The sequence below is a fragment of the Aethalodelphis obliquidens genome, unplaced genomic scaffold, assembly GCF_003676395.1.
Source record: "Aethalodelphis obliquidens isolate GAN/ISIS:26980383/991018 unplaced genomic scaffold, ASM367639v1 scaffold71, whole genome shotgun sequence".
Classification (NCBI taxonomy): Eukaryota; Metazoa; Chordata; class Mammalia; order Artiodactyla; family Delphinidae; genus Aethalodelphis; species Aethalodelphis obliquidens.
This window is the reverse complement of record NW_020838015.1, coordinates 10,049,235-10,073,562: the sequence shown is the minus strand read 5'-3', so window position 1 is coordinate 10,073,562 and position 24,328 is coordinate 10,049,235.

Here is a 24,328-nt window from a genome sequence, read left to right as displayed (position 1 = left end):
GAAGGGCAAAGAAGAGCTTTTGCCCGCACTGAGGAAAACTTTTCCCACAGACCTATGGGTGCTGATCTCTTCAACAGAGAGGTGAGAGTGAGGGAAACATAATTAAGGGACCCTCTTTGATGAAAGCCAATGAGGTCCTGGGCTGTGTGCCAGGGACTTCACAAAGCTTGGTCACACTTAATCCTCAGAACAGTCACTGTAAGGGGAGTGTGGATTTCTCTGAGTAAAAAATGAGGAAGGTAGGCTCCGAGAGGTTAAGGCAACTGAGATGTCACAGAGCAGTGAGGAGATGATTGTCATGAAGATATTGTCCATCAGGAGCTGAAGACAAATTCATGTCCTCCATTCAGACCCCCAAACAGGTCCTAGACCTCCTACCTTGAGATAAAGACCCTGAAGCAGCTTAGAGACTTCACACTATGGAAGGACATCCCCATAGACCTCACATTGTGGCCACAGATCCACAGATAACACAAAGACCACACACCCGGGACTGGACACAGGCCCCTAGACAGCTGACAGACTTTACACCCAGAATGGAAAGTCCCAAACAGTAAAGAGTCTTCACACCCTGGAACAGACCCTCGAGCAGCCTGCTAACATCACACTTTAGGTCATACATACCCAAAAAGCTCAGAAACCTCACATTTGGGACAAATACCCTCTTAGAGTTAGGCCATTTGACGTAGACCCCTAAGTATCCACAGACCTCACAACCTGGAGAATAGATCCCCAAAGAGTTCATTGACCTCTGTGCCTAGGTGAAGACCTTTCAAAGGTCAGAGTCCTAAAATCCTGGACACAGATTCCCAAAGGCCTCAGAGAGCTATCCAAGCATCCAAGCTGCTGTGACAACTCACACTTGGGACACAGACATTTGAACAGCTTAGAGAGCTCATGTGCTAGACGCAGAACACCAAAGAACTCAGGGACCTCACACCCTCGGAACAAACCTCCAAAAACCGCACAAACCTCAACTGAACAGACTCACCAAAAGTTCAGATACCTCATATCCTGGGGCACAGATCCCCAAACAGCCACAGAAAACACATACTGGAAAAAAGACCATCAAATACGTAGAAAGCTCACAGTGCAGCCTTATAGTTTAGAGCCCTTTACACAGAACCCCTCCAAAAGAACTCAGAAAATCCACACCCTGAACTCAAACCCCCTGAAAGCCACAGCACTCATACCCTAGGAATCAGATCACCAAACAATAAATAGATCTTACATCCTACACACAGAACTGTATACAGCCTGAAAGACCCCCATGGAACTCAGGGAGCTCACCCACAATCAGTCAAGAGACTCAGACAACTAATAAACTCAGAGACCTCGCACCCTGAATACAGGCCCAAAATATCTAAAACCTTGGAACACAGACAACAAAAATTTCATAGACTTTACACACTGAAAACAGACCCCCAGGTAACTCATATTAAGAACTTGAAACACAGGCCCTCCAACAACTCAGAGGACTCACATCTGGTTGAGCACAGACAACAAAATGCTTCAAATGCAACCTTGGAGTGCTGACCCTCGAAAAGGTCAGAGGACTCACCCCATGAATACAATTACACAAAAACCTCAGATTCAAACCTTAGGACTGAGACCCCCAAAGAGTTCAGTGAACTCACACCCTGAACACAGACCCACAAATATATCAACTCAAATATTGGGATACAGACCCTCTACAAGTTCACAGACTTGAAATTCTGAACACAGACCCCAAATACATCAAAATCGTACCTTGGGACACACTCTCAAAGAGTTCAGAAACTTCACACCCTGAACACAGATCCCCAGATACTTCAGACTCAAACATTAAACCCAGATCCTCCGGAATTCAGAGACACACAGAAAAAGACCCCCAAATGCTATAGACACATACCATGGAACACAGAACCTCAATAGTTCATAGACCTTATACCCTGAATACAAATTCCCAAATATATTGGACTCAGATATTAAAATATAGACCCTCAAAGATTCTGGAGCTCTCACAAACCGTACACAGACCCCCAAGTACCTCAGATTCAAACCTTGAAACATAAACCCTCAGTAAGTGCAGAGACTTATACCCTGAACACACCCCACAAATAGCACCAGCCAAAAAGTGAAAAAGAGACCCTCTAAATATCATAGACTTCACACTTTGAATTCAGACACCAAATAATTCATGCTAAAACTTTGGAGCAAAGGTCTTATAAAAATTCAGAGACCCTCACACCCTGAAATTGACCCACACATACCTCAGACTCAAACATTAGAACACAGACCCCAATGAACTCAAACAAAACACACCCTGAATATGGACCCCAAGTACTTCAGACTCAAAAATTGGAACAGAGACTTCCAGATACAAACCTTGGGACTCAGACCTTCAAAGAGATCAGAGACCTCAAACCCTGAACAGAGGCCCCCCAAATATCTCAGACTCAATTACTGGGACACAAGCCACCAAAGAATTCAGAGACCTCACACCCTGAATATGGACCTGCATACCTCAGACTCAAATATTGGGATTAGACTATCTAAAAGTTCAGACACCTCAAACTCTGAACATAGGCCCCCAAATACTTCACATGGAACCTTTGGTACAGACCCTCAAAGAGTTCAGACACTTCACACCTTGAATACAAGCCTGAAAATACCTCAGACTCAAACATTAAAACATGACCCACAAAAATCTGAGGGATCTCATACCCTGAATACAGACTCACAAGTACCTCAGATTCAAGCCTTACAACACAGACTTCAAAGACTTCAGACTTCAGAGACCTCACACCATGAACAGACTCCCTCAGGCTCAAACACTGGGACATGCTTAAGGAGTTGAGAAACCTCAGGCTCCAAACATAGATCCTCATCACCTCACTTCATACCTTGGGACAAAGAGCCTCAGAGAATGCAGAGATATCAAACACTGAAAATAGACCCCTAAATACCTCTGACTTATACAGAGTTGTGACATAGACCTTAGAGAGTTCAGAGACGTCACACCCTGAACATACACCACAAAATACTTAAGGCCCAAACTTTGGAACAAAGTCTCTCAATGAGCTCAGCAATCTCACACCCTGAACACAGAACACAAATACTTTAGACTCAAACTGTGGAACAGAAACCATCGAAGATTTCAGAACCTCACACCTTAAAAACAAATCCCCAAATACCTCAGACTCAAATCTTGGCACACAGACCCACAAAGAGTTTACAGACCTCACACCCTGAACTCAGACCCCCTAATACCTCCAGCTCAAACTAGTGACACAGACCCTGAAACTTCAGTCATTACACCTTAGAGACCCCACGCTACCTCAGACTCAAAATTTAGAAGTAGACTCAATTATTTCAGAGACCTTACATCCTGAACTCAGAACCCCAAATATCACAGACTCAAACTTTGGTATACAGACCCTCTAAAAATTCAGGGACCACAAACCCTGAACACTGACCCCAATAACCTCATGCTAAAACCTTAAGAAAAAGAAATTAGAAGTTCAGAGACCTCACATACTGAACAATAACCCCCAAATACCTGAGATTGAAAGTTTAGGATGCAGATCCTCAAAGAGTCAAGGACCATATGCCCTGAACACTGATCTCCAAACCTCAGACTCAAGTAACAAAACCCAGATCCCTAGAGTTCAGAGACCTAACACTTTAAAAAAAAATCCCAAACACTACAGACTCATATCGTGGGGCACAGAACCCCAGTAGTTCAGAGACCTCTCACCCTGAATACAGATCCCCCATATGTCACACTCGAACATTAAAATATAGACCATCAAAGATTTGAGAAGCCAAACTACCTGAACACTGTCCCCCAAATACCTCAGACTAAAACCTTGTAACTCATATTCTCAAAGATTTCAGAGACCTCGCACTCTGAGTATGGACCCCCAAATACCTCAGACTCAAACACTAGGACACAGTAAAAATCCAGAGACCTGACATCTTGAATACTGACCCCCAACCTCCTCGTCTTCAACCTTGGGGCACAGGCCTCAGTGCATACAGAGACCACACACCCTGAACGCAAATTCCTAAATATCTCAGACTCAAACATTAAAACCAAGGTTCTCCAAGAGTTCTGAGAACTAACAGTCTAAACAGACTGCCAAATACTACAAACTCAGCCCCTGGGGCACAGACCCTCAATAATTCAGAGGCCATACATCCTGAATATAGATCCCCAAACACCTCAAACTCAAATATTAAAAGTCAGACCCTCATAAATTTGAGAGGCCTCATGACCAGAACACTGACCCCCCCACCAATTTCCTCAGACTCACACCTTGTAGAACAGACTCTTAGTGAATTCAGAGACATCACACCCTAAAACCACAAATACCACCAACCCAAACTTGGGACAGAGACCCTCTAAAAAAAAAAATCACTGACCTCAAACTTGAAGTAATTCACATTAAAAATTTTGGAACAAAGATTCTAAAAGTTCAGAGACATCTCACCCTGAACATTAGACCCAAATACTTCCAATTAAGGCTTTTGGACACAGAGCTCAATGGGTTCAAGCACAACACACCCTGAACAGGACTCCCAAACAATTCAGACTCAAAAATTGAAACAAAGACCCTCAAATAGGACAGAGTCCACTCCTGAACACAGAACCCAAATAACTCACAGTAAAAACTTGGTACAAGGACCTTCTAAAAGTTCAGAGATCTCACACCCTGACTACAGACCCCCAAATACCTCAGACCCAAATATTGAGGTACAGAAACCTACAAATTCAGACACCTCACACCCTTAAAAATGCCACTAAATAACTGACTCATAAAACCTTGGTAACCCCTTAAAAGTTCAGAAACCTCACACCTGGACCTCCAAATACAACACTCAAACCTTAAAACACAGACCCTCAAAAGTTTTCAGAGACATCATACCATTAAATATTGACTCTCAAATACCTCAAATTCAAACCTTGATACTCAGACCCTCAGAGAGTGTAGAGACCTCACATTCTGAACACAAACCTCCAGAAACTTAGACAAAACATTTGGGACACACATCCTCAAAGAGTTCAGAGATTTTATATCCTGAACAGAGACGCTCAAATGCCTCAGACTCAAACCTTGGATCACAAAGTCAAAGATTTCAGAGAACTCATACCCTGATCACAGATCCCAAAATACCTCAAACTGAAATCTTGGAATACTGACCAAGTTCAGAATCTGTATTAATGAGTTCAGAGACCTAGCACTCTGAACACAGACCTCTAAGTACTTCAGAATACAGACCCTGAAAACTTGGAATACAGACCCTTAAAGAGCCAGGGTCTCACGCCCTGAAGTCAAACCCCAAATACCTCCAACCCAAACTTGGAACACACTCTAAAAATTCAAATACTGCACACCCTAGACACAGATGCTCAAACACCTCAGACTCAACCCGTCAAAAATTCAAGGACCTCACACTCTAAACAGAGGCCTCAAATAACATACACTAAAACCTTGGAACAAAGGCCCTCTGAAAGTTTAGAGACTTCACAGACTGAACACAGACTGCAAATACCTCCAATTCAAACCTCGTCACCAACCCTCTGATAGTTCAGAGACCTCACGCTCTAAAAGAGACCCCCAAGTATGCTATATTCAAACCCCAAGAAATAGACACTCATAGATTTCAGAGACCACACATCCTGAACAAAGATCCCCCATTACGTCAAACTTAGATCTTAGAACACAGATCATTCAAGTGTTTAAAATCTCAGATCCTGAACCCAGACCCCAGATACATAGACTCAAACCTTGGGACAAACATCTTCAATGATTTCAGAGACCTCACACCATAAACACAGACTGGAAATACTTCAGATTCAAACTGTGGAACCCAAACCCTTAATGAGTTCAGAGACTTCACACCCTGAATACAGAACTCCGAATACCATAGATTCAAACTTGGAGCACAGACCTTCAAAGAGTTTAGACACTTTACGCCCTGAACACAGACATTGAAATACTTCACACTGATACCTTGAAACACAGACCACCAAAGAGTTCAGAGATCTCACTCCTAAGCACAAATCCCCAAACAGCAGACAAACATTAAACATTTTACAATCAATTTAGAGACCTCATATTCTGAGATGAGGACCCTCAAACTGCTCAGACAACTCACACTTTAGACACAGACCCCTGAACTGCTCAGAGATCTCATACTCTGCAGAAAGATGCCCACACAGCTCATAAACAGAGATCTCCAAATAGCTCCGGGGACTCACTCCATCGAACACAGATACCCAAAGTGTTGAGACACATCACACTCTGGATACAGACTCCCCAAATACCTCAGAGACCTCACAGTCTGAAAATAGATACCGAAACAGCTCAGAGACCTGCAGACAGACATATCCTAGACACATACCCAAAACTGTCTCACAGATCATACACCAAGAATACATGCTCCCAAATGGCCAGAGATCTCATACCCTGGGAGTCAGCCAACCAGGGCACTCAAAAACAAAGACTCTAACCAGCTAATAGATCTCACACGTTGACATAGACCCCTAAACATCTCAGAGAACTCACACTCTGAGTTCAGAGACCACAAATCCTGGATGCAGAACCCACAAAGAGTCCAGAGACCTCCAGTCCTGCACACAGACCACACTAAATAGCTAGGAGACCCCAAACCCAGGATATAGACCCCCAAATAGACAGACAGCTCATATGTGAACACAGACCTGCCAATGGGCTCAGATACATCATGACACAGACTCTCCAGGAATGCAGAGATCTCACATCCTGGCATACAGACCTCCAAAAAGCTCAGAAACATTACAACCAGGGACAAAGACATTCGAGGAACTCAGAGACCTCACACACTGAGAAACAAACCCCCAAAACTGTTTAGAAACCTCACACGCTGAGAAATCAAAACCACAAAAAGATATCACCTCACACCTGTTAGAATGGCTATCATCAAAAAAGTCAAGAGATAACAAGTGTTGGTGAGGGTGTGGAGAAAAGGGAACCCTTGTGCACTGTTGATGGGAATGTAAATTGGTGCAGCTACTGTGGAAAACAGTATGGAGGTTTCTCAAAAAATTCAAAATAAAACTACCCTATGATCTGGCAATCTCATATCTGGGCATTTATCCAAAGTAAGTGAAAGCAGGATCTCAAAGAGATATCTGCACCCCCATGTTCAATTACTGAATTATTCACAATAGCCAAAATATGGAAACAACCTAAGTGTCCATCAGTGGATGAATGGATAAAGAAGATGTCATAGATGGATAGGTGATAGATGATAGACAGATGACAGATAGATAGATAGATAGACAGATAGATAGATGATAGATAGGTAGATCGATAGAATTCAGCCATAAGAGAGGAGGAAACCTCGCCATTTGCAACAACTTGGATGGAACTTCAGGGTATTATGCTAAGTAAAATAAGTCAGAGAAAGACAAGACAAATATTTTATGATATCACATATGTGGAATCTAAAAAAGCCAAACTCAGAGAAACAGAGAGTAGAATGGTGTTTACCAGGGGCGGGGGTGGTGGGGAGAGATTGGTCAAAGGATACAAACTGCCAGTTATAAGATGAACGATTTCTGGAGCTCTAATATACACCATAGTGATTATAGTTAATAACACTGTATCATAAACTTGAAAGTTGCTAAGAGAGTAGATCTTAAATGTTCTCACCACAAAAAAGAAATGGTAACTATGTAATGGGATGGAAGTGTTAGCCAACACTATGGTGGTAATCATTTTGCAAAATATAAACGTATTAAATCAACATGTTATACACCTTAAACTTACACAATGTTATATGTCAATTATATCTCAATAAAGCTGGGGAAAAAAGAAATCTTATACCCTGAAAAAGATCCCCCCCAAATCTCAGAGACCTCATCCACTGGAGAAATGATCCCCCCAATAGCCCAGAGACTTCACCTCCTGGAACACGAACTCCCAAGCGTTCAGAAATGACATACCCAAGACACAGACCCCATAACCGTTTAGACACTGCACACTCTGAACAGACACCCTTGAGCAGGTCAGGGTCCTTACTACAGTCTGGAGAAAAAACTGCTAAGAGCTCAGGGACCTCACGCCCAAGAGAATAACAGTTGTCCACCACCTAGAACAGTGCTTGGTATACCAAATACGTGTTCATTAGGCATCTGTTGAGTGAATAAACTACCTTGACTCAGCAATTCCACTTCTAAGAATGTGTCATAAAGAAACACTTGCACATGTGCACAGAGCTGTGTGCACAAACATAGGAGGAACAAACTGTTTTGCTAATTTTTAATATTATGATTGTTGTCCTTATTATGTATTGATGTGTTTTTCTCCCCCTCGGGATAGGGACCTCACTCCCCCTAGGGTAGGCCCTGTCTGTTCACCTCTGTGGCCCTAGTGTGAGGCCACAGCATGAGGATAGGGGCACTCATCACATAGTTCTAGAAAAGAAAGAAGGGAAACATGTATCGTCCTCCCTCCCAGATCCCCATTTCTGTCAGAAATGTCCAGTCCCGTGGCCCCTATGAGATGGTGCCTCTGAGATGAGGTGGTGGCCCTGTCCCTTCTGTCAGTTTCAGAGACAGGGAGAGGCCAAGGAAGGTGTAGGTCTCCTGGGGAAGATATGTGGGGACACAGTACCTCTCAAGCGGCAGGTGGGAAAGAGGCCTGGGGTAAAAGGAGGCCCCCACTCTGCACATTTGCAAAGAGATAGCCAACTGCGAAGCTAGAGGGAAGAGTCCACAAAGGACCACTGTCACTACTAACAGCAATTGCAATTTCAGGGGGTTTCCCAGACCACCCTCAGTTTCAATCATTTGCTGGAAGGGCTCACAGAACTCACTGAAAGCTTGTTATACTAATGGTTACAGTTTATTACAGGGAAAGGATACAGACTAAAATTAAAATCAGCTAAGGGAAGAGATGAACAGGGCAGGATCCAGGAGGATATCAAACGCAAAGCTTCCAGTTGTCCTCTTTTCATGGAATCAAGACAGCGTTACTCTCCTGGCATTGATGTCTGACAATAGCATGGAATTTTGCCAACCAGGGTACTCACCCAAGCCTTGGTGTCAAGAGCCTCCAATGGGGCCCCATCTTGTAGGCCTAGTTGCCTGCCCACTTGGCTGATCTCAGTTTCCAGCCCTCAGGAGGTCAAGCTGCATGACCCAAAGCCCCCACCCTTCATCATGTTTTTGGTGTGGCTCAGAGTCCCCACTGTACATCACATAGTTATCTTCTGGCTGGACCAAGTCCCCCACACTAAATCACACTATTGGTGTGGCTCAGAGCCCCCACTCTAAATCACATAGTTACTATCTGTTTGGATTAAGACTCCCAATCGAACAAAGACATTCCTATCACACATGACATTCCAAGGCCTAGATATTATCTTCCAGAAGCCAAGGGCAAAGGCCAGACCTCTCTTGGGGTGAGGTTAAATTCTTTACTATACAACATCATACACTGTGATAATAATACACACATGGGAGGGGGCATCGTGGAGAGTGGTTAATAATGGAGAATCACTAATATCAGCTAATATTCATGAAGAATTTCCTACGTACCAGAAACTGATCCAAACGCTTTACAACCTATTAAATCCACAAACAACCCAATGATGGTGGATCTGTTAATATTTTGTTTTGAAGATGAGGAATACTGAGGTATAGAGAAGTTCGTTAAATTTTCCAGGCTCTACAGCTAGTCTGTGGGGGAAGCAGTATTCATATACTTTGTGACCCGGGGTGTCCTGCCCTTAAACAACCTCTATTCTGCCTAGAATAATAGTACCAAATGTCAGTCAATGGTGCCCACATGCCCATACTTTACATAGGATACCTCTAATATCTATGCTGTCATGAATAATAGCAATCTCATGGTAGAAACAGCTGTTTAACCTCTTCATGGACAGAACCTGGAGAGATTCCCTCACTCTCCTCCTTGTAGGACACCTCCACCACCATCAGAGAACAGCCAAGCCCTTTTAGCACAGCATTCAAGATCTGACTCAAGCCAGGCCTAGTTTTCTAGTTATTCCAATCACACTTCTCCTATATTCATTCATTCACTCAGCAACCTAATATTTATTGAGGGTCTTCTATATGCCAAGCACTGTGCTACAACCTGGGAAGACAGCTATAAATAAAACAAAGTTCCTGCTTCTACAGGGTTTATATGCTGGAACAGGGGTCAGCCAATTTTTTCTGTAAAGGGCCAGATAGCAAATAGTTTAAGCTAAGAGGGTCATATGGTCTCTGTCACAACTACTCAACTCTGCTGTTGTAGTGGGAAAGCAGCCACAGACAATATGCAAAGGGACAAGTGTGGCTGTATTCCAATAAAACTTTATCTACAAAGACAGACAGTGGGCCAGTTTTGGCCAATGGCTATAGTCTGCCAACCTCTCTTTTAGAGACAGTTATTGAACCAGTACATAATAAATATATACCAGGTGGTGATCAGTGTTATGGAGAGAAATTAAATAGGGTGAGGAGGCAGAGACTGACTGTGGTGTGCAACTATTTTCCAAAGGAAGTGTCTGAGAAGGCCTCACCAGGAAGGAAGTATGAAGCAGAGAAACTTGAAGGAGGTTAGGGACTCAGCCATGGGGCTCTCTGGAGGCAGAGTGTCCCAGGCAGGGGAAGCATCCAGGATAAAAACCCTGAGGTCAGAGTGCGACACTCTAGTATCACTTCCCTCTTGTCTCGGCTCAAATGACCTATCAGTGAGGCCTTCCCTGCCCACCTTAAGTACATCCCTCCACCCGGCAGTATGCCTTTTCCCCTGACCTGGCCTAATCTTTCTATGTAGCACTTGCTACCCTTTGATGTGCTATATACATACTGACCTACTCTATGAAATTTGGGACTCTGTTGGTTTTGTTCTCTGTGGTATCCCCATCACCTAGAACAGCACTTGGGCACATAGCAGGTGCTCAGAAAATTCTTGTGGAAAGTGGCCAGGAGCCAGGCACTTGGCACACGTCACTAAGATGCATAGATACCCTCAAAGATGGGCATTTTACTGAGACTCAGAGAGGACAGATGACTTGCCCAAGGTCATACAACCAGGACTTGAGAGCTCCAGGCTTTGAAATGAGGGCTTCCTGGCTCCAAAACCCGCAAGTCCTGGATTATTTGGGGTGCCAGTGAGGCTTGAGGTGAGGTGGACCCCAACATTTCAGGACAAGATGGGTGGATCGTGTCTATCCTCTGAGAGATGGGGACCCATTCTATGGCTGATTTCAAGGGACACAGAAGAAATTCCCAGCAATGAGATCTCCACAGATCAGTTCAGGGGGATGTGACCCTCTGGACTGTGGGTGTGACCCTCAATCCCAGGGGATAGTCTGAAGGAAGTAGTCACCTACTACTTCCATGTAGTCATCTACATGGTCTAGGCAGCAAGATGTGGATGAGTTTACAAAAAGTCACATCACACCCACTTCTCATGGTCTTTTCAGACAGTGAACAGACTGGCTTGTTGAGGAAGGGAACTCATATATAAAATGTAGTCTTTCATGAAGTTTCTCAGAATAACCTCTTTGAGAGACAGATGAATTCTAGGTGAGGTGAAATTAGTGGATTTGTACCCATCATGTGGCTTCTGTAGAAGCCCTTACTCTCTCTCCTCCGTAAGGGTAATGGTATTAATAATACTGATAGTAGTAGTATAGATACATTTTAATAGCTGATAGTTACTGAACATTTCCTCTGTGCCAGATGCTGTTTAAGATCTTTATACTTTCCATGTAGTAACATTCAATTTCTTCCTACCAGGACCCTTAAATCTTGTAGCCTTACAAGGCTACATTTAAGAGGTGCCTTCTTCATAAAATCTGCCCTGATCATTGAGCTTGAAAGTGACCTCTTCTTCCTTTGAAAGTTTATGACATGCTCTGTACACCCCTTGGAACTTCTGGATACTTCTTCTTCTTAGTTATTTGTGGCATGCTTCAAAATTATAAAAAAATTTTATTCCAAGACCTTGTCTCATACATCATTTTCCTTCACCAAACTCACTTGGTGCCTGGAATATTTGACAGTGTCTAGGGTTAAAGACCCTCAGAACATTTGGCCCATCCTCATGTTTCAATTCCCTTTATCTGTCAAATGAAGAGAATAATAGTATCACCCCAGTAGGGTTGTTGTGAAGAATAAATGAGATAATGTATATAAAATGCTTCACATAGTACTTGGTATATAATTAACACTCAATATTAGCTATTTGTTTATTATTGATCATATATTCAGAATGATGAATAAATGGAAATAATAGTATACAGCAATAGACATGAAAGCTTGAGTGCCTACTGTGCACCAGAAGTTTTAAATACAGTTTTTAATGGAACTCTCCCCATGATATTTCGTCAGGTGTGATTATCATTATGTTACAGTTACGGTTCAGCAAAGCTACATTCACCTAGTAAATGGTGTATTACTCTACAGCCTTTGTTTTCCACATTCACACACTGGATAATTTATGCCTTGACCTGTCCTCAGAGAGGCCAGGACCTTTATCAATGGATACCTAGGGACACCCCAGCCCCACCCCACCCTGTCCCATGTGTTAGAAGGAAAGCCCAGAGGCCCAGCCAGGTTAGATCTGAACACCCCGCACCACCCAGTTTACATTTAAGAATTCTCTGGGGCACTTGTTTAAAACACAGATTCCTGGCATCATCCTAAGTTCTCAGGAGGAACTTAGGAATCGGCTTTTGTAATAAACATCCTAGGTGATTTAATACAAACTGACTTCAAACCATGCTTGACGAAACAATGCAATGGGTGATTGGGTTATATTTAGGTAATTCTCTGCCAGAGCTGTATACTCTGCAAGACTTCCTGAACATGAAGCCCAGATTCTGATTCAGTAAATTTGATGTGGGGCTTGAGAACTTGCATCTCTAACAAGCTAAGATGATACTCTGAGGAGCTAGAATAAAGCACTGTGCTCAGGAATCCTGGGTCAGGATTTGGAGGCTGCGCTAGGGTTCAGCTGGAAAGACTGCTGTAATAGACTTGCCATGTCCTCCAAGGGAGTAACCATTAGAGGCTGCTGGCAGGAATGCCAGGGGTTTCCCATTGTGCCTCCTGGAAATGCTCCATCTTACTCAGGACATGTGAATCAATCATAATGCACAGTGCCACCTTTCCTCTGTAAAGATGAAACAGCTGAACCCCTTTCCATCATCAGCAGAGACTGCATTCTAACTTATCAATAGACTAATGGAGATTGCCTCACATAACTACATCCACTCCTTTTAGCCAGTAGCAACGAGTACTAGAAGAAATTGGTAAAGTTTGGAAGTACCACAATGGCTGAAGGATAGTGAAATTGCATGTGACTTGGATTAGGAACCAGGTGTGCCTAAGAGTTAGGGCTGAATCTTTGAAACCATGTGGAGAATTGGACTGGCAGGAGGGAAGAAGTAGTGTGGAAAAGGAAACAGGTTTCACAAAGTGAAGCAAAACTTCTTTATTTTCATCATTTTGTCCAGGACAACTTTTCTCTGAAAAAAAGAAAAACTGCTATACAAGTAATACATATTTATTGTTAGAAGGAGAAGAGGAATACGAAGATCCAGATCAATAAAAAAAAGTTCATCCATAACTCCACCATGTATACTCAATATTTAAGAATTAAATCCTATGAGTACATCGTCATTGCATCTCCATTTCCTTAGAAGTGACGCTTCCAAGTTAAAGGGCTATGTACTCCACATAATAACTGTACTTGGTTAACTGTCTGTGTCCTTAGCCCACTTTTCTATACTTTTTCTTCTCTGTTAGTAAAGATTCAGTATCTTTGAAAATATGTTCATTGTTAACTCATCTGGGATTTATTCTTCTCTCATCCACATTTATTGAACAATGAAAAGTCCCACTTTAAAAAATCACATTATTGAATCCTCATAACCCTGTGAGGTAGGTACTTTCATTAGCTCAACCCTGCAGATGAGAAAATGGAGGCATAGGAAGAGTGAACAGTTTGGTGAGGAGTGGTGCCAGATTTTATTTTAGAAGCTATCAATAAACTTATTCCAATTAAATAAATGTCAAGCAGATCACTTTATTTTATCCCTCAAACATCATTGATTCCCATAAAGGAGCTGGAGTGTTCTGACTCTAGAGACCCTACTTCCCTAGGGAGAGCAAAGCCAGCAGCCTTATACTAAATGGCTCTTTCTCTCTGACAAGACATTTAAAATATATCATTTATCCCCACCCCACCCCCCAAAAAAAGAGTAGTAAGGAGGAAACAGTAGCTTCCTCCTTGGTAGTTTTTTTTTCAAATAAAAACTTGTAAATCGTGATAATCAATGCTACATTATTAAAAACAAAACAAATGCATCTATGAAAACAGAAGAGGTACAGGTGAAATATTTGAGTCTGCCAAGAAGACCTTCCTGATACATTCCATAGTGTTCTTATCCTATTACCCTTTCTTTCTGGGGATATATTTTTCTATTATCTAAAACTTTCCTCAGCCCTACTGCCCTAGTCTGAAACCTTCAGTGATTCCCCTTGGCAATAAGGTAAGGTCCAAACATTTTCAGTTGTCTTTCAAGGCCATTCACAATGTAGTCCCAACCTGCCTTTCAATCGGATTCTCCACCCCTCTTCAGGAACAGGGCTATGCATGATGTTACTTTCTCTAAGACACATCTTTTTCTGTACTTCTGTGTTTAATGCAATAAAGAGATCAAAGGAATTTTAGAACCAAGGCTTTAAGGCTTATCTAGCCTAACCCTGACATTTTAAAGAAGAAACTGGTGCCAGACAGTATAACTTGCTCCAGGTCATATAGCATATTAGAGGTTACAGTGCAAGCAGAACTTTGGTTTTTCAACTCCTCTTGGAGCTGCTGCCTCCTAAACACATAATCTGTGCTAGGCAAATACTTGCCCACAGCTAGCAAGAGTCTGTGTGGGTGGGGCTTGACCTCCCCCCACTCCCGTTTCCACATCAACCAGAGCAGCAGCTGGGGGTTCATAGGGCAAAAAATAAAGGTAAAAAACCTTTGGCCTAACATCCAGATTTCCAGCTGGGAAGCATGGGGAAGTGTAGGAAGGAAGCACTCCCACTATCTTAAAGACCTAGTCAGACAATGGCAACCATCACTTCTGCTCACATTCCATTGGCAAGGAGTTAGTCATATGGCTCCATTTAACTACAGGAGGAGTAGTACATGTAGTCCCTAGCTAGGTAGCCACATGTCCAGCTATACTAGACTATGGAAAAGGGGAGAACAAGTTTAGGTGGAAAATAACAATATCCACCACACCACCATAAAGACAATTGAAAGGCAGAAAGAAAACTGAGAAAACCTTCATGCAGCAAATATGGAAAAAGGTTGTCATCATTATGCCATAAGTCTATAGAGGAAATAAAAAAGAACCAATGCACCAATGAAAAGTGGGCAAAAGACATAAACAATATAAATGTCCTATAAACATGAAAATTAGTGTTGGTTGTAACATAGGAAATTTAAATGGAAACAAATGTCCTTGTTTATCAATCTAAAAAAAAAAACCTTTGGTCTAGGTTTAGGGCAAGGAACTCAGGTAGCAGGATAATTCCACATCTCAGTCTCCTGTTGTTCATTACCTTGGAGGACACCCACCTGACACACACACACACACACACACACACACACACACACACACACCAATTTACCCTCCACTCATTTTACAGATATGGAGTACTAACTTGGTTGGAGTAGGAGATGGGGAGGGGATCATATCTTGTTTTTAGTCACCTTGTCAGCACTTCAACTTCCAAATGGGTTTGTTCATTTTTAGAGTAGTCATCTTAGGATCTCAATGGTGTTACCAGTACTGAAGCCATTTCTGGAACACTTGTTTTTGAAACTGCCTTTGAATCCCAAAGCATAAGTATCCCAAATATTTACAACCGCGGCAAAAGGGTGTTTTTTGAGTATGAACTTTCATTATGGGAACTCTTCGGATGATGTTTAGATTCACAGCTGGTCCATAGGGTAGGGAATCCAAAGATCAAATGCCACTGATCCTTGAACAGGCTATGGCTGGAAAGGGCAGGGCTGATTTCTTTGTGTATTTCTGAAAACCAGCTCTGAAAAAGGAACACAAGGAAGGCTTCATGGTCTGGCTACAGCTTCTGAAAAATAAATACAGCCTCTTAACCAGACCAACTTGAAGGGCCAGCACTTAGTGAGTGGAAATGAGAAACATCTACGCATAGGGCAAAGAACAAGTCATTTGAAGCCCAAGAAATTCGAGTTAAGATCCCATCACCACTGCTATCTGTGGGACCTGGATAGTAGCGCCACACATCTGCAACTCAGTTTCCTCACCTGTAAATTGTGTTCAGTAATTTTCACCTTGTGTGATTTTTAGGGAAAATGGACATATCATGTGTAGAGCATCCAGCTCAGCTCTTGGTCATAGCATATACACTAAATAAATGGTGCATATTATCATTACTATTATGGTTTTCTCTAAAGCTACCTATAGTTTGCAATTATATTTTTATCGAGCTTGTGTTCTCCATGAAAACAAAGGTTTGTGGCAAACATTTGAGATGCAAAAAAGTAAAGTGGATTTCTGGACAATTCCGGATATATGCCCAGGAGTGGGATTGCTGGATCATATGGCAACTCTATTTTTAGTTTTTTGGGGAACCTCCATACTGTTTTCCATAGTGGCTGCACCAATTTACATTCCCAACGGTAGTGTAGGAAGATTCCCTTTTCTGGAGACCCTGATTTTAATCAGCAAAGTCTACAGCCTGAGCTCTTTTAGAGAGGGTTTGTTCTCCCAAGTCACAGAGCCTTCAGGACCGCACACACCCGCCCCAAAAGTGGGACACCTGGTGTCAGAGGCACCAAGATTTTACAGGAGAGCTAAATGATCTAGGATTAGGTGCACCACTCTCCCTCTTTTGGGTTTTGGCTGGCCCAAAACACTCAGAGATACATTTACTCCCAAAATTCTCTCTCACTTGCTCCATACAGCAGCTTTCCTTTCCTACCTGATTCCTAGTCTCACCAGTGGACCACAGTGCTTTGGCACTGCCTCTGGGAGGCCCATAATAAATGTTACACTCACCTGGCAATGACTCCCACTGCACATCTCAGGCAGATTAAACATCTATAAACACTACTCCCCTCGTGTGCCCCAAATCCTCCAACCTTTTCTGCCTGGCTTTTGGGGCCTTCCACAGTCTGGTTTTTTAATCTCTCCAAATCCTATCAATTGTTAAAGATCCAGCTCAGTTTTAAAGATCCTCCCCTTTAAGGCCTTTTCAAGCTTTTACTGCAGTTGTCTATTAATTCTTATGACATCAACACCGTAACACACTATCCTGCCTTGTTCACTGTCACTTTAAATGGAGTAGTAATCATTCCCATGCTGGATCTTTAAGCTTTTTAGGGATAGAAACAATGTTCTATAAACTTATATGCCCTTATACCAACCAGTACAGAACTGAGCACCTAGAAAATGGGCAATAGAGATTTCATTGATTGAGTAATTGGTTGTTTTTCCCTCTCTGGTCTCAGTGATCTCATGTGTAAAATGGCAGGACTGTGAACAGCATCTTCTTCTAGCATTGATGCTCAATAGAGCTATGAAAAAAATCCCCAAACTTTTTTCAGAAAAAGATAATAAATCTTAGCCAGTGGCATCAGTTGGAAGGATCATGTTCTGAGCTTCAACGTTGATGATTTCATAATACTTCTCATCTCCCTTGAAACTCCAAAAACACTGAGTTGCTATTTCTCCCTCCACCAAAAGTAGGAAATATCAGAACCTCTGAGATGAAACATCACATCACCCAATTAAGGAGGCAACTTCAGGAAGCTTCCCCAAAATATAGTACACACATTGCAAGTTTAATAGTTTGCTGATGGGGCATCACTGTTTTTCACACAATAAGTAATGTAATGAATTCCAGGTGCAGGAGGAACTGCCTCTGCTCAAATCTTTTCAAAAGGAGCACTATACTGCCTCCGTGTAGTCTCAATGTAGGAGATTGGAATTCCTTCCTAGAGTTTGAGGACACTTGTGAAAAAAAATGAAAAATTTAAAAGGCACCTTTCTTCTGCAGTGCTCCATGCCTCCATGATTGGGTTGGACACAGCAAGTGCTTAGAAAATCTTGGCCCCACTAAGGGTAGAAAGAAGAGGACTGGAGATGGACAGAGAGCATTGAGGAAGGGTGCAAGATGCCAGAGAAATGTAATTTCCCTTTCTTAAGTTTAGCCCCCAAAGGGCCCCCTCCAACTTCAATTTATTTCTAACTGATCATGAGACATTTCTATTTTATTCTAATCATGAGAAAACATCAGAAAAAACCAAATTGGGGGACATTCTACAAGATAGGTGACCACTACTCTTCAAAAATGTCAAGGTCATGACAGACAAAGTCTGAGGAACTGTCACAGATAGGAGGTGACTAAGGAGACCTGACGTTACTAAGGCAACAAATGCAATGTGGAATCCCAGATTGGATCCTGGGACAGAAAAAGGATTTCAGTGGAAAAACTGATGAACTCAGAAGAAATTTTGTAGTTTGGTTAATAGTATTGTATCAAGGTTAATGCCTTACTTTTTTTTGACATTTTAAAAACCTTTATATGATTATAAATTTAAATAAAAAATGCTCTTAATAGTTGACGCAGAGATAAAGATTTTGAGGAGAGGAACCTTAATTCCTCTTTGTTATTTTATTTTTTTAAATTTAAGTATAGTTAATTTACAATGTTGTGTTAGTTTCTGGTGTACAGGAAAGTGATTCAGTTACATATATATATATATATATATACATATACTTTTAGTTATATATATTCTTTTTCATATTCTTTTCCATTATAGTTTGTTACAAGATATTGAATATGGTTCCCTGTGCTATACAGTAGGTCCTGTTGTTAATCTACCTTATATACAGTAGTGTGTATATGTTAATCCCAAACTCCTAATTTATCCCTCCCCCGCACCTTTCCCCTTTGGTAACCATAAGTTTGTTTTCTATTTCTGTGAGCTTGTTTATGTTTTGTAAATAACTTCATTTTATCATATTTTAGATTCCACATATGTGATATCATATGATATTCGTCTTTCTCTTTCTGACTTATTTCACTTAGTATGTTCATCTCTGGGTCCATTCATGTTGCTGCAAATGGCATCATTTCATTCTTTTTTATTACTCCTTACTTTTTTTTTTTTAATAAATTTATTTATTTATTTATTTATTTATTTTGGTTGCGTTGGGTCTTCATTGCTGCACGCGGGCATTCTTTAGTTGCGTCAAGCGGGGGCTACTCTTCGTTGGGTGTGCGGGCTTCTCATTGCAGTGGCCTCTCTTGTTGCAGAGCACAGGCTCTAAGTGTGTGGGCATCAGTAGTTGTGGCACACGGGCTCAGTAGTTGTGGTGCACGGGCTCAGTAGTTGTGGCGCACGGGCTTAGTTGCTCTGCAGCATGTGGGATCTTCCCGGACCAGGGCTCGAACCCCTGTCCCCTGCGTTGGCAGGCAGATTCTTAACCACTGCACCACCAGGGAAGCCTTACTGCCTTACTTTTGATAAATATTCTATGGTTATATAAGATGTTAACATAAGGGGAAGCTAGGCGAAGGACATTAAGAAATTCTACTATTTTCACAACCTTTTTGTAAGTCTAAAACTATCTCAAGGTAAAAAGTTAAAAGGGGGAGCCAGAGACACACTATCCCCAAAGTCAAAAAGACAGAGGTTTCCCTTCAGACACCCTCTTTCCTGCCACCTTCTCACTTCCTCTGTGAACCCAACAGTGACTCTTAAAGGCCTTTAGCTGCAGTAACAGCAAGTCAGTTTATCAATCTGAAGAAATGAGCTGTTTGGACCTGCATTTTCCAAATCATTGAAACAAACTTTTTTGGAAGGCACTATTTCTAGAAAAGCAGTATCCATTTCTGTGTCTACTTATACAGAACATGGAAAACACCACTTAATTCTTCATTGTCCACAAGCATTAGTATAAACATCTGCTTTTGTACAGTATATAAATAAAAGAGCTCTTGGGGCTGGTCCATGGGGAGAGCTAATTGTACTGTTGGGTGTTTTGGTTCTGCTCTGTGGACCTGCACTTTCTCCTCCCCACCGTAAGGCTGCCCCGGTGGTCCTTTAGAGGGAGAGGGGTGGCTTTGAGGTGGCAGCTTGGGGGGTCTGATACCCCAAGGCATCCTTGCAAATCACTAGAGCACAAGTCATGTCCACCACTCTCCAGGTTTTCTGAGATGATGTTGTCATTGTCATTGTCATTGCCATCATTATCATCAGTGTTTTGGGAAGTGACAAGGGCCCACCCTGCAGAGGGCATGTTTTCACAAAAGAGAGCCAGTGAAGTGGCAGCATGAAGGGCCAAAAGAGTCTACAGTACAAGCACCATCTGATATATTTGTGTGTCACTGAAATTCAGGGATCACTGGGGCTAAGGCTTCACTGGGTATAGCAGCCAGAGCACCATGACCCCTGTGGGCTGTCCCGTTGGCACGCACAGATACCTCACACACTCCAGCTCTGTGCCAGACCTCTTTCTTAGACTTGGTAAATGTATTTGTCTCAAAAAAAAAAGGGCTGAATACTTAGTCTTAGGGTCGCTTCCATCTCTAACATTCTTGGAGTCTGCTCTTTGAGATAAATTTTTCTCTTTTATGTGAAATCCTCCAAAGCCATCAAAGAATCATTATCACCACTGCACAGTGCAAATCTCAGCTTTATCAACCAGTCCTCTCTCTTTAAAGTGCATTACCCCAGATCCCTCCAGGTCACACCCTAAAGAGCTTCACATTGGGAGAAAATGTCAGTATAGGTCAACAGCATAAATGGCTCTCTGTGCACCAAACCATTGGGCAAACCTCCTCTGGTGGCATATATAAGCTGTCAGCCTTGGGTGCCCATCCACACAAGGGGAGCTAGTGCCCATTCAATGAATCTCAGAAGCAAATGTGCCCAAGGTGCAGACTTTGGGGAATGCTTGAAGAGATTCCATCAATTTTTTTTCCTTCCCTCTGTAGAAGTCTTAACTTGCTTCATCATGATTCCATGCGTAACCCAAAGCCAGATGAAGAAATACAGAAATTCCACCCTAAAAGCTCTTCAACCTACACATCAGCTGGGGCCACAAGGCAGTTCCAGAGAGAAGAGGTCAAGCAGGACCTCAGCAGACAAATTTACTGAGATCTAGAGCACAGGCTCAGGAACGGGGGAGGGCACCCCTTACCCCCACCCCACTACCAGGCACAAAGTCCAGGAGAACTTGGGGCTGTACTTCCCACCACCAGCAGGCTAATTTGACTCCTTTGCCCTGGCTTCAAGACCACCACATTACTAGCCCACATTCTTGTGGCCATGAAGCAGAGGGATGGAGTACAAAGGGTATGGGATTTGGATACAGATAGACCTGGGTTTGCATTTTATCTCTGCCGTTTATGAGCTGTTGCTCTTTATACACGTTACTGAACAGCTCTGTGACTCAGTCTCCTCATTAAAATGAAGATAATAGTTTCTGACACAAGGTTATTGGGAGAATTAGAGATAATGCACACAAACGTCCCAAATAACAGTGCTTAGGACATGGTAGTCATGGCAACCAATAAATGGTAGCTGTTTTTCTCTATTCCAGACACAAAAGGACACATATTGTATGATTCCTTTTATATGAAATATCCAGAATGGACAAATCTATAGAGACAGAAAGTAGATTAGTGGTTGCCAGGAGGTGGGGGGCAGAGGGGATTGAGAGTGACTGCTAATGCAAACAGACTTTCTCTTGTAGGCAATGAAAATGTTCTAGAATTATGTATTGATGATGGTTTTGCAACATAATGGATAGACTAGAAATCACTAAATTTTACATTTTAAAAGGGTAAGTTTTACAGTATGTGAATTGTATCTTAATTAAAAATTCTTGGGCTTCCCTGGTGGTGCAGTGGTTAAGAATCTGCCTGCCAGTGCAGGGGACACGGGTTCAAGCCCTGGTCCGGGAAGATCCCACATGCTGCAGAGCAACTGAGCCCATGCGCCACAACTACTGAGCCTATGCTCTAGAGCCCACGAACCACAACTACTGAGCCCACGTGCCACAATTACTGAAGCCCGACCGCCTAGAGCCGTGCTCTGCACAAGAGAAGCCACCGCAATGAGAAGCCCGTGCACCGCAACAACAGCCCCCACTCATGGCAACTAGAGAAAGCCCACATGCAGCAACGACCCAACGCAGCCAAAAATAAATAAGTAAAAATTTTTTTAATTCTTAAAAATAAATTCTCTGTTCCTCAGCTTATAAATATGAATAGAAATGAGTTTTTTAACTGGGGATGATAGTAGTACCAACCTCAGAGGGTTTTTGTGATGATTAAATGAGTTAATTTATTAAAATATTTAGACTAATACTGGCCCACTATAAAAGCTCAATACATGTCAACTATAATAATTACTGTTATTGTCATTATTATGATCATCATTTTTATCACACGTAGCATAGCCTAGTAGTCAAGATCAGTGAGGTGTAAGTCAAACAGACATGGTTTAAAATTTGGCTTCACAGGAATTCCCTAGCAGTCCAGTGGTTAGGACTCCATGCTTTCACTGCCGAGGGCGTGGGTTCAATCCCTGGTTGGGGGAAACTAAGATCCCACCAGCCGCGCAGTGCAGCCAAAAAAAAAATCTGGCTTCACATTTACCAGCATATATTGTAATAGTTAATGGTACAGTCCCTGGATTCAGACTTTCTTGATCAAAGTTCCAGCTCCACATATTTATCAGTTGTGTGACTTTAGGCAATTTTCTCAACCTCTTTGTGCCCCTAGTTTCTTCATGTGTAAAACGTGTATAATAATAGTTTGTACCTAATGAGTTGCCATGAGAATTAAATGATGTATCCATTAGGATGTCTTTGAATTTAAGTTTCATAAACCTGTCTCAATTTGCTTTAAACCAGGTAGATGGGAAAGAAAAGAAAAAGGTTAGAAAAGAGAAAACTTAATACAAATCAAGAAAGTAGAGAGGAGAAGTTTATTTTCACCAGCCATTAGTTTGGGGGTGCTTCTCAGAGAGTTCTCTGCCCAAATTTTCCTCCTGGAGTGTTAAGATTGTTATTCCTATGTTTTTAGTGAAACTGCTTCAAAATTTTTGGTAATAGGAACTAAATAAAACAATACTACATATGCCTTATATGCTTGCTAATATCTCTGCTCTCTAGGAGTATAAATATCATTGAGAAGACTCTACAAAATATTTTAATAGTGCAACATTTCTGCCCAGTCGATGGTGTCATTCAGAAGAGCATTTTGGATAGCCCAATATGATGCCAGCAGACACTGTAAACAGCAGTTAATGCAGCAGGAAGCCAGGATCCAAAGCCTTGAATTGGAGATTAGATTCCATCGCTAATTGCTTTGGGCCTCTCATAACCTTGCCTGACTTCAAATTCTCCATCACCAAAATGGGAAATGAAAGCAGAATTCACTCTCCAGGTGGCAGCCTAAGTATAGAGGAGCATCTTATCACCATACTTATGATTATAGAATCACAAGATTGGATGGGTCTTTAGTAAAGACGAATTCATTCTCTGGATTAGCAGATGGAGACGCTAAAACAATGAGAGGAAGCCCTTCCCCAGGTCAGACCAGCTGGGTTTCAACAAGGGTTGAACCTACATTCCAGCCTTGTGTTCTACCATGATGTGACACAGACTGATGAGTTTGTGTCTTTTCCCCTCCTTCTGTCCATCATGGCAACTGATCTATCATCTATCTATCTATCTATCATTATAAATGATGTAAACTTTATATATAAGTATATATATACACATGCTGAGTGAAGGGGATCACCTCACCAATTCTGTGTCCCCATGATAAATTCACAAATATTTGTAGAGCCTTTAATGTAAAGGTTGGTACTTGTCTCAAAATGGAAGGTCAAGATTCTCACAGCTTTCTTTTCAGCCTAATTTGGCAAGGATCAGGTTAGCAAATCAGGGAAAAAGTGAGATGGGGATGTGAATATTCATTGACTTCTAACTTTTCTAAGTGAGAAGATCAAGGGCTTCTACCAAGCCTGGGGATTGTTTCCCTTAAGATGCCAGAAGGAGGATGCAGTAGTACAGGATCCAGTAAACACTGACCCACATGCCATTTTGAAAAGCCCACGAGATCTACACAATCAGAGTAAGAGAGGAGCATTTCTTTGCATTCCCTTTGGCCTGATTCCCATTCAGCCACCAGGGAGATGACAATCAGTGAGCTCACAGCATTGGGTGTGATGGCTTCCACAGAAGTCTTTGCTGCTATAATTTTTAT